General features: G+C 41.9%; 1 protein-coding gene across 5 annotated transcripts in view; it reads left to right on the plus strand.

Moving 5' to 3' along the window:
- The window catches only part of LOC127634067 (catenin delta-2-like), a 415,686-nt gene that overhangs the window by 190,364 nt on the left and 212,739 nt on the right, over positions 1-12,583 (plus strand). The gene's annotated exons all lie outside the window — the stretch shown is intronic.

Raw genomic sequence — 12,583 nt, forward strand, 5'->3', positions numbered from 1 at the left:
CTCTCCTGAACTGCCGCATTCGCTGCACTTATTCCACTCTTCAGCTGTTTAGCCAATTGCGAGCCAGGCATGCGTAGTCACGTAGCCCGCCCTCCTCCTCATCACAAATATGTAATATGATAAACATTAAAAATAAATTAAATACTCTCTCTCTTTTAGATATATCTATGAGCATTGTTCGATTATATATATATATATATATATATATATATATATATATATATATATATATATATATATATATATATATATATATATATATATATACACAGCTGGAAAAAATACTATTTATATGTATGTGTATGAGTAAAATTTACATTTTTGTTTTATTCTATATAGTACTGACAACATTTCTCCCAAATTCCAAATAAAAATATTGTCAGTTAGAGCATTTATTTGCAGAAAATAACATCTGGTCATAATAACACAAAAGATGCCATGTTTTCAGATCTCGAATAATGAAAAGAAAGTTCATATTCATTTTTTATACAACAATTTTTTTAACTTAAGAAGTGTTCAGAATTCAATATTTGGTGGAATAACCCTGATTTTCAATCACAGCTTTCATGCGTCTTGGCATGCTCTACCAGTCTTTCATATTGCCTTTGGGTGACATTATGCCACTCCTGACTCAAAAATTCAAGCAGCTTGGGTTTGTTTGAAGGATTGTGGCCGTCCATCTTCCTTTTGATCACATTTCAGATGTTTTGGTTCAGCCCTGGAGATTGGGCTGGCCATGACAGGGTCTTGATCCTGTGGTCTTCCATCCATACCTTGATTGACCTGGCTGTGTGGCAATGAGCATTGTCCTGCTGGGGAAAAAAAAACATTGGGGAACATTGTGAGAGCTTAAGGAAGCAATTATTGCTTAGGAAGCAGGATAACCTTGTTACGTACTTTGTAACCTTGTTTGCTGAAGCACCCCCAGATCATCACCGGTTCTCCACCTGGTCATCTGATGGTTAGAGCCACAGTGTCTCGCACCCACTGTGAAATTTGTTTTGAGTTCCGTGATGATCTGGGGGTGCTTAAGCAAGGCTGGAATCAGGCAGATTTGTCTTTGTGAAGGACGCATGAATCAAGCCAAGTTCAAGGTTATCTTAGAAGAAAAATTGCTTCCTTCTGCTCTGTAGTGGTTGATCAGTGTGTGTGTATGTGTGTGTGTATATATATATATATATATATAGTTAGTTATTTTGTTGTTAGTTTTACTTTCTAGTTTAGTTTTTTTGTTTATCTGTGTGCGTGTATGTGCGTGTGTGTGTGTTTTTGTATGTGTGTGTGTGCGTCATGCACAAAGTAGATGTCCTAAACGACTTGCCAAATCTATAGTTTTTGATCAAATCTAGACAGGCCCCATTTCCAGCAGCCATCACTCAAACACCTTATCCTTAAGTAATCATGCTAAATATCAAATTTGGTACTAGAAAATCACTTGCCATTATATCAAACTCAGTTGAAAGCTATTTGGTTCAGTAAATGAAGCTTAACGTTGTCTTTGTGTTTGTTTTTGAGTTGCCACAGTATGCAATACACAGGCATGTCTTAAGGTCAATATTAGGTCAAAAATGGCAAAAAAGAAACAGCTTTCTTTAGAAACTCATTAGTCAATCATTGTTTTGAGAAATGAAGACTATACAATGCTTGAAATTGCAGATTTGGTTTGATTAAATACAAAGGTGTACACTACATTCTTTAAAGACAAAAGACAACTGACACTAACAAGGACAGAAAGAGATGTGGAAGGCCTAGATGTACAACTAAACAAGAGGATAAGTACATCAGAGTTTCTAGTTTGAGAAATAGATTCATCACATTTCTTCAGCTGACTGACTTCTACCTGCTCAACACCAGTTTCATGTACAACAGTAAAGAGAAGACTCTTTTCTAAAGTGCAGGCCTTATGGGAAGAATTGCAAAGAAAAGCCACTTTTAAAACAGAATAACATCCTCTCATTTATATTTTAAAACAGATACGCTTCAATGTCTCATTTCGATATTACTGTGTCTGTTGAGCTTGAATGGAATGTGTGTGGATTTGAGATGGCCTAGGTTTCACCATATTTACTGAGGAAAGTGAAGTTCACTAGAAAGAGACATTTCTTGTAATGTGTGTGTGGGTGTGTTTACACATCTTCATTCCTCCAAAAATCTTCAATGAGTTATTGAAATATGTATGTAACCTTGCTGTGGAAATATAGTTTTTTGTAGCCACTGACCAATGATGGTCTCTTTCTCTTTGATACAACAGCTTTTAAAAATTCAAAGTGCAGTGTGGCAGGCTGATTTTAATTGCTAGTAAAAAGGCCCAGACATTTCAGACTTGTCATTATTACTTTACACTGTTGCCTCCCCAATGTGGTACCTGTCAGATCTGGGTTGTCTATAGTGATTCAGGTTAATATATTTTACGCCTTCAACATCAGTTAAATACTTGGATTCTCTTTTAAAAAATGTGCCTTTTTCTGGAAATGTAAAGTTAACAGACACAGCCTTTATAAAACATTGTATCACTTACCATAAAGTAATAAATCAGGTAACACTTTTCAATAAGATTCTAGTTGTTAATATTAGTTATACCATGGGTCTGTTGAATGCTTGATTCTGACTGGTTGACATACGTTCTATGGTGTGCAATTATTTTCCAGTAAATGCACGAGAATTAAGTAGTACAAAGTGATGACGTTATTCATATTACGTCACCAAATTATTTCAGTTATATTATTTCAGCCTTACAGGCTGCCAAAGCAAAATAACCATATAAAACAAACAAATTTGCTAAGTACATTGGATAAGAACGTCAATCTATGTCTATAATATCCTAAATGTATTTCAATTTCATTTGAAAACACCCTTGCACTCCCTCTCTCTCTCTCTCTCTCTCTCTCTCTCTCTCTCTCTCTCTCTCTTTCGCTCGCACCCACACCAATATACACACACACAACAGCCATTTGCTACTAAGTGGCAGTGACATCACCACAACGCTTGTGTTAGGCTATATGCACGTTGAGGCCACGTGTTGTGTCGAACGCCCGCTGGCAGGAGGTCACGGGACAGATCCACTTAGTACCCTCTATCCGGCCAAACAAAAGCTGTTTAGGCATGCGGTGGCCGGGCATGAGGGCTACATGACCCAGCCAATACAACCTTGCCTGCCGGAGGAGCTCACCGATGGGACTTTGTCCACATCTTACAAAGATTTGTGAGCCCTCACACAACCCAGCCTGGTTAAACCCAGGATGGATCTTAGGCAGGCCAGCCTAAATGTTTCTAACCAGCAAAGATGTTCAATTTGGGGGGTCCACATTTCGCAAGCGTAGAGAAGCGAGGGAATGACCGTGGCCGAGAATACTTGAAGCTCCATGCGGAGCGACAAACCGGTAGCGCCTCCAACTCCTCCTCTGAGTGAGTAGCAATCACCAGATCATCAGCATATATAATGTGGTTAACCAATAGGGAGCCATCCCTTGACCGCACCCGGGCATCGATTAACCTCCCATTATATCTGTACCAGATGGAAATTCCTCCAGTACAGCCATCAGCTTCACGATCTACGCGGTAGCCAGAGGACATCCCTGTTGCACTCCAACGTGAACAGGGAATGGCTCTGACTCCTTTTTACCTGGGCCCGCTCACCATCATGAATGTTCTTAATGATCACGAGCAGTGGGTCTGGGACTCTGAAAGCACGAAGAACAACCCAGAGACTAGGCCTACTGAAGGTCTATGTCAATAAAGCAGAGATGTAGGTCTTGTTGGAATTCCCTACACCTCTGCTGTAGCAGACTTACAGAAAATATGGCATCTGTGCAAGACCGTCCTTTCCTGAAACCACAATTGGGCTCCGCAAGCCTCTCCTTAGCGTGCCTGGCAAGGCGATGTTGAATAATCCTTGCCAGGACCTTTCCAGGCACACCGAGGAGCGAGATGCCCCTATAGTTGTTACAATCCATACAATCCAAACCAGGGGATCCTTCCAATCCTTTGGAACCTGCCCTGTGGTCTAGAGTGTTGTTATGATGGCAGTCTGTGCACAAACGCCACCCTCCCTTAGCATTTCGCTTGGGAGAGCATCTCTGCCGGTGCCTTTCCTGGTCTTAGGCTCCAAATCAGTACTTCCTCCAAAGATGGCACCTCAGCCAGCCACCCACAGCGAGTGACTTCTTCCTCCAATATTTGAGGCACCGCAGCCCCAGCAGGGTCATCCCCACTTTGTCCCACAATGTTTTCCTGGCTGAGGGACTTCCCATCCCCCAGGACCTCACAGAAATGCTAAGAAAATCTGGATAACTGTTCTTTCCCCTAATGATGGTAATAGGTGTGGCGCTGCAAGTAACTTTTTTGGATAGAATTAAAAAGCGATTTGTGATCGCATAGATTTGTAAACACACACAGACACATAGACTCATGTCACAACAAATAAATGCCCTTGGGAGAACCTCTGATCTTTGAGAAAATGCCAATGGGAATTGCCAAGTGAAATTTGCATGCCACTCCCCCAGACATACAGGTATAGTAGCTGGCTCGCAATCTCTAATTCAGATTTTTTCTTTGGAGCCAAGTGGTTGTGTTCAACAAGCTAAATCCCTCTGCCATTCCATTTATCTATATCTATTTATATATATCTTTGGTTCCAGTGGCCCGGCCCTGGCTTTAAGCAACCCACATGAAGCAGACACCCCCGTCTCACAGCCAGCCGCAGAGAACAGGAGATAGACTTCTAGGCACCCAGCTGTGGCACAAACACACCCTCCCCCGTCTCTGACCGGTCCCATGGTGGGTACCCAGAGGGAGGTAAGTGCTTTGATGTCTCCTGACTCAGCACAGCCACGAGCTCGGGGCTCGAGTCCCCTCGATGTGGAGCCTCCGGCACCGCCCTGCCACGAGGACCCATCGCGATGGCTTACCAGGACAGTCCGACTCGGCTCTGCGATTCAGTTCACCAGGTGTCCACCCGGGTACCACTGAGTCCGTTTTACATCAGTGAAGGGGAAGAATGCCGCTTCCCCGTGTGGAAATCGTGACCCTTCTATGGAAAGATGCGATAGAGCCTGTCCCACCAGCCGAGATGGAAAGGGGGTTCTACAGCCCCTACTTCAGTGTACCCAATAAACGCGGTGGGCTGCTGCCCAGCTAAGGCAAGTGAGCATCCGCATCCTCAACTATCTCGACAACTGGCTGATTCTAGCTCATTCTCGAGACATTTTTTGTGCGCACAGGGACGTGGTGCTCAGGCTCCTCAGCCAGTTAGGTTTTGGGTCAACTGGGAAATGACCAAGCTCTCCCCGGTACAGAGCATCTCTTTTCTTGTGTTGGAGTTATACTCGGTCTCTATGATGGCGCACAGCGAATACAGTCGAAGTCGAACTGCCTTATTTGTTCAGGCGGAGAACGGCGGTCCCACAGAAGCAATTTCAGAGGCTCCTGGGGCATATGGCGTCCTCGGCGGTGGTCACACCACTCAGGTTGATGCATATGGGAGCGCATCAGCACTGGTTTCAGACTCGAGTCCCGAGATGGGCATGGTGCTGCAGGCAGGGGTCCTCTTAGTGCAAGTGTCCAGGCGCATCATGGTTATGATAGACAGGGCCTTGACGCCCTGGACAGGGCTGTAACTGTGTTGACAAATGAACTGCCTCAAGTTGTTGGCAGTATTTCTCACTCTGCTGAGGCTTCGCCATTGGTCCAGGGTAAGCATGTGTTGGACCAGACAGACAACATGGCGACGGTAGCATATATAAATTTCAAGTCGTTGCGAGACACTCACATCCAGGGTGACCTCAACAGCACCGCAGACGCCCTGTCGTGGCAGGTCACGTACAGGGGAGTGTGGAGACTCCACCCCCAGGTGGTCTAGCTAATTTGGAGTTGATTCGCTCAAGCGCAGGTTGACCTTTTCGCTTCCCGGGAATCCTCCCACTGCCTGCTCTGGTATGCCCAAGGCTCCCCTCAGCACAGATGCACTGGCACACAGCTGCCCTTGGGGCTGATGAACGATTTCCTTTATTTTGGGGGAGAAAAAAAGAAGATAAGAGGCTACGGCTGGGGCAGCCTGTCCCCATTTTGGGCAGTGAACTTGTCCCCGAGGTGCGGGGGACCATACGGCACTCGTAGGGACATTGGGGGAGTTTTCTGGATGGCCAGGTGTGCTGGCTACGATGCACGCATTGGTTTACCCATCTCGCATTGCCAGTTCACAAAACACAGTTCAGCTTGTTGTGGCGTTTTGTATAGGGACCCCTAGTGTCACTACATCGACACCACGTTTAGTGAGTGACAAATAGGGAACGTCCTGGTTACTTTCGTAAACCTCCGCTCCTTGATGGAGGGAACGAGACGTTGTGTCCTTCCTGCCACAATGCTAAAGTGGACCCTGTATCGACTCCTGAATGAGTGGTTGCAAGCCAGCTCCTTATATGCCCGAATGTCCGGGGTAGTGGCATGCAAATTCCACTCGCCAATTCCCATTGGCATTTTCTCAAAGATCAGAGGTATTTGGGGATCCCAAGGGCGACCCCTAGTGTAACTACATCGACTCAATGTCTCGTTACCTCCATCAGGGAATGAAGGTTATGAAAGTAACAAGATGTTTCTATATTATCCAAAATTACTCTTTTATGTCTGTGGAAAGCACCCTTGTGCTCTCCCTACCCCTCTGCCTCTCTTAAGCTCTTACACTTTCTCTCTCTACACACACACACACACACACACACACACACACACACACACACACACACACACACATACGAGTGATAAGCAGAGCCGCCATGTCAGCGCACCCCAGTTGCAAACAATGGAAAAGCTGTATACAAGAATCTCAACACTCGCTGCTGCTGAAAAGTTTACTTAAACTTACATCTTTGTGATTTAAAGCAATGTTACTTCTGATGAGTGCTGCAGAAAACTGAGGTTGTCCCACACACACAATCTCTTTCAGTATATCTCTTTCATGCTCAATCGCTGGCTCTGAAAGCAGCGCAAGCCTCCTTTGCTAGTTCTAAAGTAATGTTTTCGAACTAGCAATGAAGTCTTGGGCTGTACCAAAGCAAGATGCTGAATCCATGGCAGAAGAAATTAGTTCCACTCACAAGAACATTTTAGGGATGAAAACCATGTCTTAAGGTGTGCATGGTATAACAGAATAATTGCCTACGGACCATTGACTGACTCTGTTCATGTAGTGTTTGCATTACCACCTCAGGTGTGCATTATTTTTCAATATTTCAATGGTCCGTCATCAATTATTTTGCATTAGGTATCATGAATTAACAATGAAGAATATTATTTACAGCGTTTATGAACCTTGGTTAATGTTAATATATTAAATATTTTTTTTATTGTTCATTGCGAGTTAATGTTAGTTCAAAATACATTAACTAATATTAACAATAATATTAACTTGAAGTTGCATTGCCATTGCCCACGTAAACAGATGGCTTAATGTGTCTGAGCATGTGCACTTACCAAGCCTTGACTCTGATGATTCAATCTATGAATATTAAAGAAAAACAGTGCAAAGTTAATCCTCTCAAAACTAATACAGTGTAAAGACTTTCATAACCAAGGAAAACCACATAAGGTCATGAATCCCAAACCTAGTATTTTATAGCTACCTTAACAATGTCTACTCAGTTCCAGTCATGTAAAGTGTACAGTTATGAATACAGATTCCATGGGAACGTATCATTTGGTATCTAATCTTTTCTGTAAGAACACAAGTGCCCTGCTGAATTGAAATTGCAGCAAAAGGCAATCAAAGATGCCTCTGAGTTAAAGGCATGGCCTCACTTTAATCAAGCATTCTGGAACAAGTCCACTGAAGCTAATTCCCACATAGTCATGAATGAGAGGGTTAGTATTTTATTCAAGTCCACAGAATGAGTTATCATTGGGCTTTGCCTGATACATTTCTTTCTTGTTAGGATCAGTCAGGGCTGGATGCCCCCTTTTACACTCTGGAAGTTGTTGTAATGGATGTTCATATTCCCTTTACGACAGTCCTATATGCACAACAACTGGATACGCAATCATGCAGCAGTTGTTGTTGATTAAGCAGTGTTAGTGCAGTTTTACAGCAGTTGATACGATTCTTTTGGTCAACATTAATTGTCTCATCTGGTATTCTAATTGTGTATGCTATATTAGATTTTGTAGGAGGGGGGAAAATATGTTTTCAGGAAGAACATGTGCTGTTTACGAGTGTAGCTGATAAAAAACAAGCAACTATCCATGCTTGGAGGGCTCTGTATTTGATTGTTTTCCGGGTAGTGCTAAATCAGTTATGTAACTACAGACATGGAAATGGGCAAGCTGTGTTTGTGTCAAGAAGGTTTAGAAGGTGAACAGATTAATCTAAGTGAATTAGACTCCTCTAATTCTGTGTGTTGTCTTGAGGGCCCATGGCCTGCTTTGACCTGAGCACACACACACACACACACACACACACACACACACACACACACACACACACACACACACACACACACACACACACACACACACACACACACACACACACACACACACACACTCACTCATTGTGGTCAGTCAATAGAAACACCATAGATGGTGTAACGTCAGGCTCGATCACACAGAGTATTTGCAGGGAGAGAATGGCACAAACAGCACTCATTATTATGGACTAGACATTCAATGAAGTTCCAAGAGTTTCTGTCACAAAATTTTCTTCCCTCAAAGGTTTCAGTGGGTCAGTATTTTTTATGACTATGAATTAAATGCTATATTCATTTTAGGAAAGTTTATTGTAAGTTTTCAAGTTGAAAACCATAATATTTTGTTTAAGTAAAGGCTTGTTTATCAGGCTGGTGATATTAACAATGATTTGCAGTCAGGCCAATTCAATGCTCATTGGCACTACACTGCTCCAGTCACAGTTGACAGATTTCACAGAAAATCATGTTGTTTATATTGGATACAGATTCTGATTTGTTTATCCTCAGACTATGATTCCATAGTTGATGATATCAGATATATTTGATATTTTGAAGCCAACTCTCAGTGACTATAGAGAAAATCTTGTTCTGTGTGATGCTCCACAACTCAAACCTGAAATCATTCAGTAACCAGCCAGTGAAAATCAAGGGGGCCACGAAGTTCAAGAAATGGAGATGCCAACAAGCACTCAAAGTCTTGAGTTTAACTTTTAACACCACTCACCTCCAACTTACAGTCTTTAAAAGCCATAATGGGGATGCGTCTTGCCTCCCAAGACCCCATCCAAATGCATTTTGCTTGTGTCTTTTGCGACAACAAATAGCATCAAGAGGTCCTTTCTCCATTATTTATCACTGACATGGCTGTGGAGTGTGATTGTCGTGTTTGTGTCAGCGTAATGGCACTTGGCGAACACATCGCAAAGGTTCCACCCTACTCTGACCAGTGGATATGCTGGTTTATGCTTTACTTACAGTAAATGCATTAATTGTGATTAAGAGCATTTAACATGTAAAATTGTAATTGATCAGATGCATTCATGCGCTAACTTTAACAGCTCTAATATATATATATATATATATATATATATACACAGTTGAAATCAGAAGTTGACATACACCTTAGCCAAATACATTTAAACTCAGTTTTTCACAAGTTCTAACATTTAGGGTGTGTTCACACTTGGCAGGTTTGGTTTGATTAAAATGAACGATTGATATATGAATGCAACTTGGACCAAAGACGTCTAAACAGACTAAAAACAGGAAGTAATTTGCTTAATACTGACCTCAAGCATACCTGGTTCTTCTCATCATAGGAGCTATGTTGCCATTATAGTTCGGTACAGGCGACGGAACCGCCGTCAGCTGTCCTTGCAGCATATCTTCATTTGTGTGTGCAACGGAGGAATTCCAGGTGCTGTTTTGAATCCTTTACACATTTTATTAGCTCTTTGTTTGTTCTCAGCTGTTAAAAATACCACCATATATACATATATAAATATAACAAGCACACAATATATAATTTTCTTTTTTGGTCCAGACCAAGAGGGCCAAGAGAACCGAACTACAGGCCGCATTTCAGCTGCTTTTCTCTTCTTCTGCACGCCAGTGCAGACCATCCCCCTAAGCGCTTCGACAGCCCTTGAAAAGAGTTTATATATATATATATATATATATATATATATATATATATATATATATATATATATATATATATATATATATTTCTCTAAAAGAATAACCACATTGATGTTGAACGCGTCTTTTTTTTAGATGCCCTTCCGTCTTTGTGTCATTCCTGGTTGTGTTTGTTACCTCTCCGCTTCTGACGGCCACGATTACACAGAGGCAGTATTTGTGGACTGCTCATCATGGCAGCGTTGCGGTTACGGCTTTCCTTCTTCCGGGCCACTCTAGCCACTCTAGCCGCCCCCTGTGTCACGCCTTCTACCCACGGGTGTAGGGCCGGCACGGCTGATGTTGGAGGCGATTTTGGGGATTTGGGGAAAATTGAAGAATTGCAAAGAAAAAGACACTTTTGAAACCGAAAAACAAATATAAAAGATTAGAGTGCGCAAAGAAACACAGACATTGGACAACAGATAACTGGAAAATAGTGTTATGGATCTTAATCCTATTGATCTTTTATGGGATCAGCTAGACTGTAAGGCACGTGAGAAGTGCCTGACAAGACAGCCACATCTATGGCAAGTGCTACAGGAAGAGTGGGGTGAAATGTCACCTGAGTATCTGGACAAACTGACAGCTAGAATGCCAAAGATCTGCAAAGCTGCCATTGCTGCATGTGGAGGATTTTGTGATGATAACACTTTGAAGTAGTTTAAGAAAACAAATCTTAATTGCAATAGAAATTTTTCATGTTGTTAATGTCCTGACTATAAATTATGGTCAATTGAATGCCACTTTGGTGAATAAAAGTACCAATTTCTTTCCATAAGAGCAAAATCTCCAAACTCCTCCAGTATGTGTGTATATATATATATATATATATATGTATATATTAGAGCTTTTCACAATACAAATCATTCCAAAGAATGGAGCTTCGCAAACTATTAGTGAACAAACCAGAGATGACAGACCAGAGTCTTCGGCGAGGAAAAACTCCCTAAGATTAAAATAAAAACAAGACACTTTGTTTGTATGCCTTGTTTCTCAGTGCAGAAAGAAAAATGCTTTGGTTATACTTTTATTAATATATGATAAATAGTAGGGATGCACCAAAATTTCGGCCGCCGAAAATTTCCGGCCGAAAATGGCACTTTCGGTTTTCGGCCGAAAGAGAAAAAAGGCCGAAAATATATACCGCCTCGCCCCGCCCCTCAGTGCTCTGATTTCACTCTGGATCGATCTAGCCCATATCATGGCGCTACCAAACGAAGGCCGATCATGTCAGCGGTGTGGAAATTCTTCAAAATTTCTGATAAGGACATCACATTTGCGATCTGCAGTGTTTGTTCAGCAGAACTTTCAAGATATATATATACACAGAGTACAGCAAGAGATTCTACAGGAAAGCGCCCCGATCCACAGCAGTGCCACAACTAGCGCTGCTACACCACAACTTGAGATGTATCTAGCTGAACTATGCCAGAAGCGACAATCCCCTTGACTACGGTCGCATAAACAAAGACTGCTTTCCTTTGCTTGCGCGGATTGCGCACAGGTATTTATCTTCGCAACAGTGGGGATTTCTTTAAGACTGCAAGGGAAGCTCAGCTTCCCCTATAATGTCAAAAAAATAATGGTCAAATATGTACTATTGTGTAAACAATTTATTGACTAAAAATGCGTTAGAACACGTTCATCTCGAAGACGAGATTGCTAGTCAATTTGCATAATACATTTCACACAATTATACACCACATTCCTTGTTTCAGTTTTACCAAGTTTAATATATTTTGTTTTAGAGCGTTCGTTCGTTCGTTCGTTCGTTCGTTCATTCATACAGTAGGCTAGGCTAGCGTCGTACGGGTGAAACTGCGCACGATGGCAGACGGTGCTAATATTGTCGACCTGATTTTGGCGAAGCCATTTGAAAGTCTTCCTTACGAGGAAACAATTAGAATTAAACAGCAGGGCAGATCAACACCTAAGATTGATTTAGTGCAAAAAATAGGGTAAATAAGTTTATAATGTAGGCCGAAAATGAGCTTCCCCTCTTTGAAAGACCAGCAGCCGCCACTGCTTCCCAAGCACCAGCACAGAGAGTGAGAGACTGTTCAGTGCAACATCTCATGTTCTTGATGAGCTTTCTGACAGGAGAGACTGTCAGAAAGTTTAGCAACTTTTGTTCTTGAAGAGAAACCTGTCACTTGTAGTTAAATAGAAAGCGGTCCAATTTGATGTGTATAGCAATTACATTACACTTGTTCTTCACTTGAGGATACATCTGTCGTTTACAGTTGAGGTTGGATTTAGTTCAATTACTGCTGTTTTGCACTGTTGTTTTGCACAGTAATGTTCACTTAAAGTGTACATACGTTTACATAAACAGAATAGAGCACTGATCTATATATATAATTATATAGTTATATATAGATCAGTGGAATAGAGGCCCTCTGCCATTCTGTTTTCTGCCTTTTAGTTTTAATTAAAATTACTGTTGC

This window comes from Xyrauchen texanus, chromosome 41, assembly GCF_025860055.1.
Source record: "Xyrauchen texanus isolate HMW12.3.18 chromosome 41, RBS_HiC_50CHRs, whole genome shotgun sequence".
NCBI lineage: Eukaryota > Metazoa > Chordata > Actinopteri > Cypriniformes > Catostomidae > Xyrauchen > Xyrauchen texanus.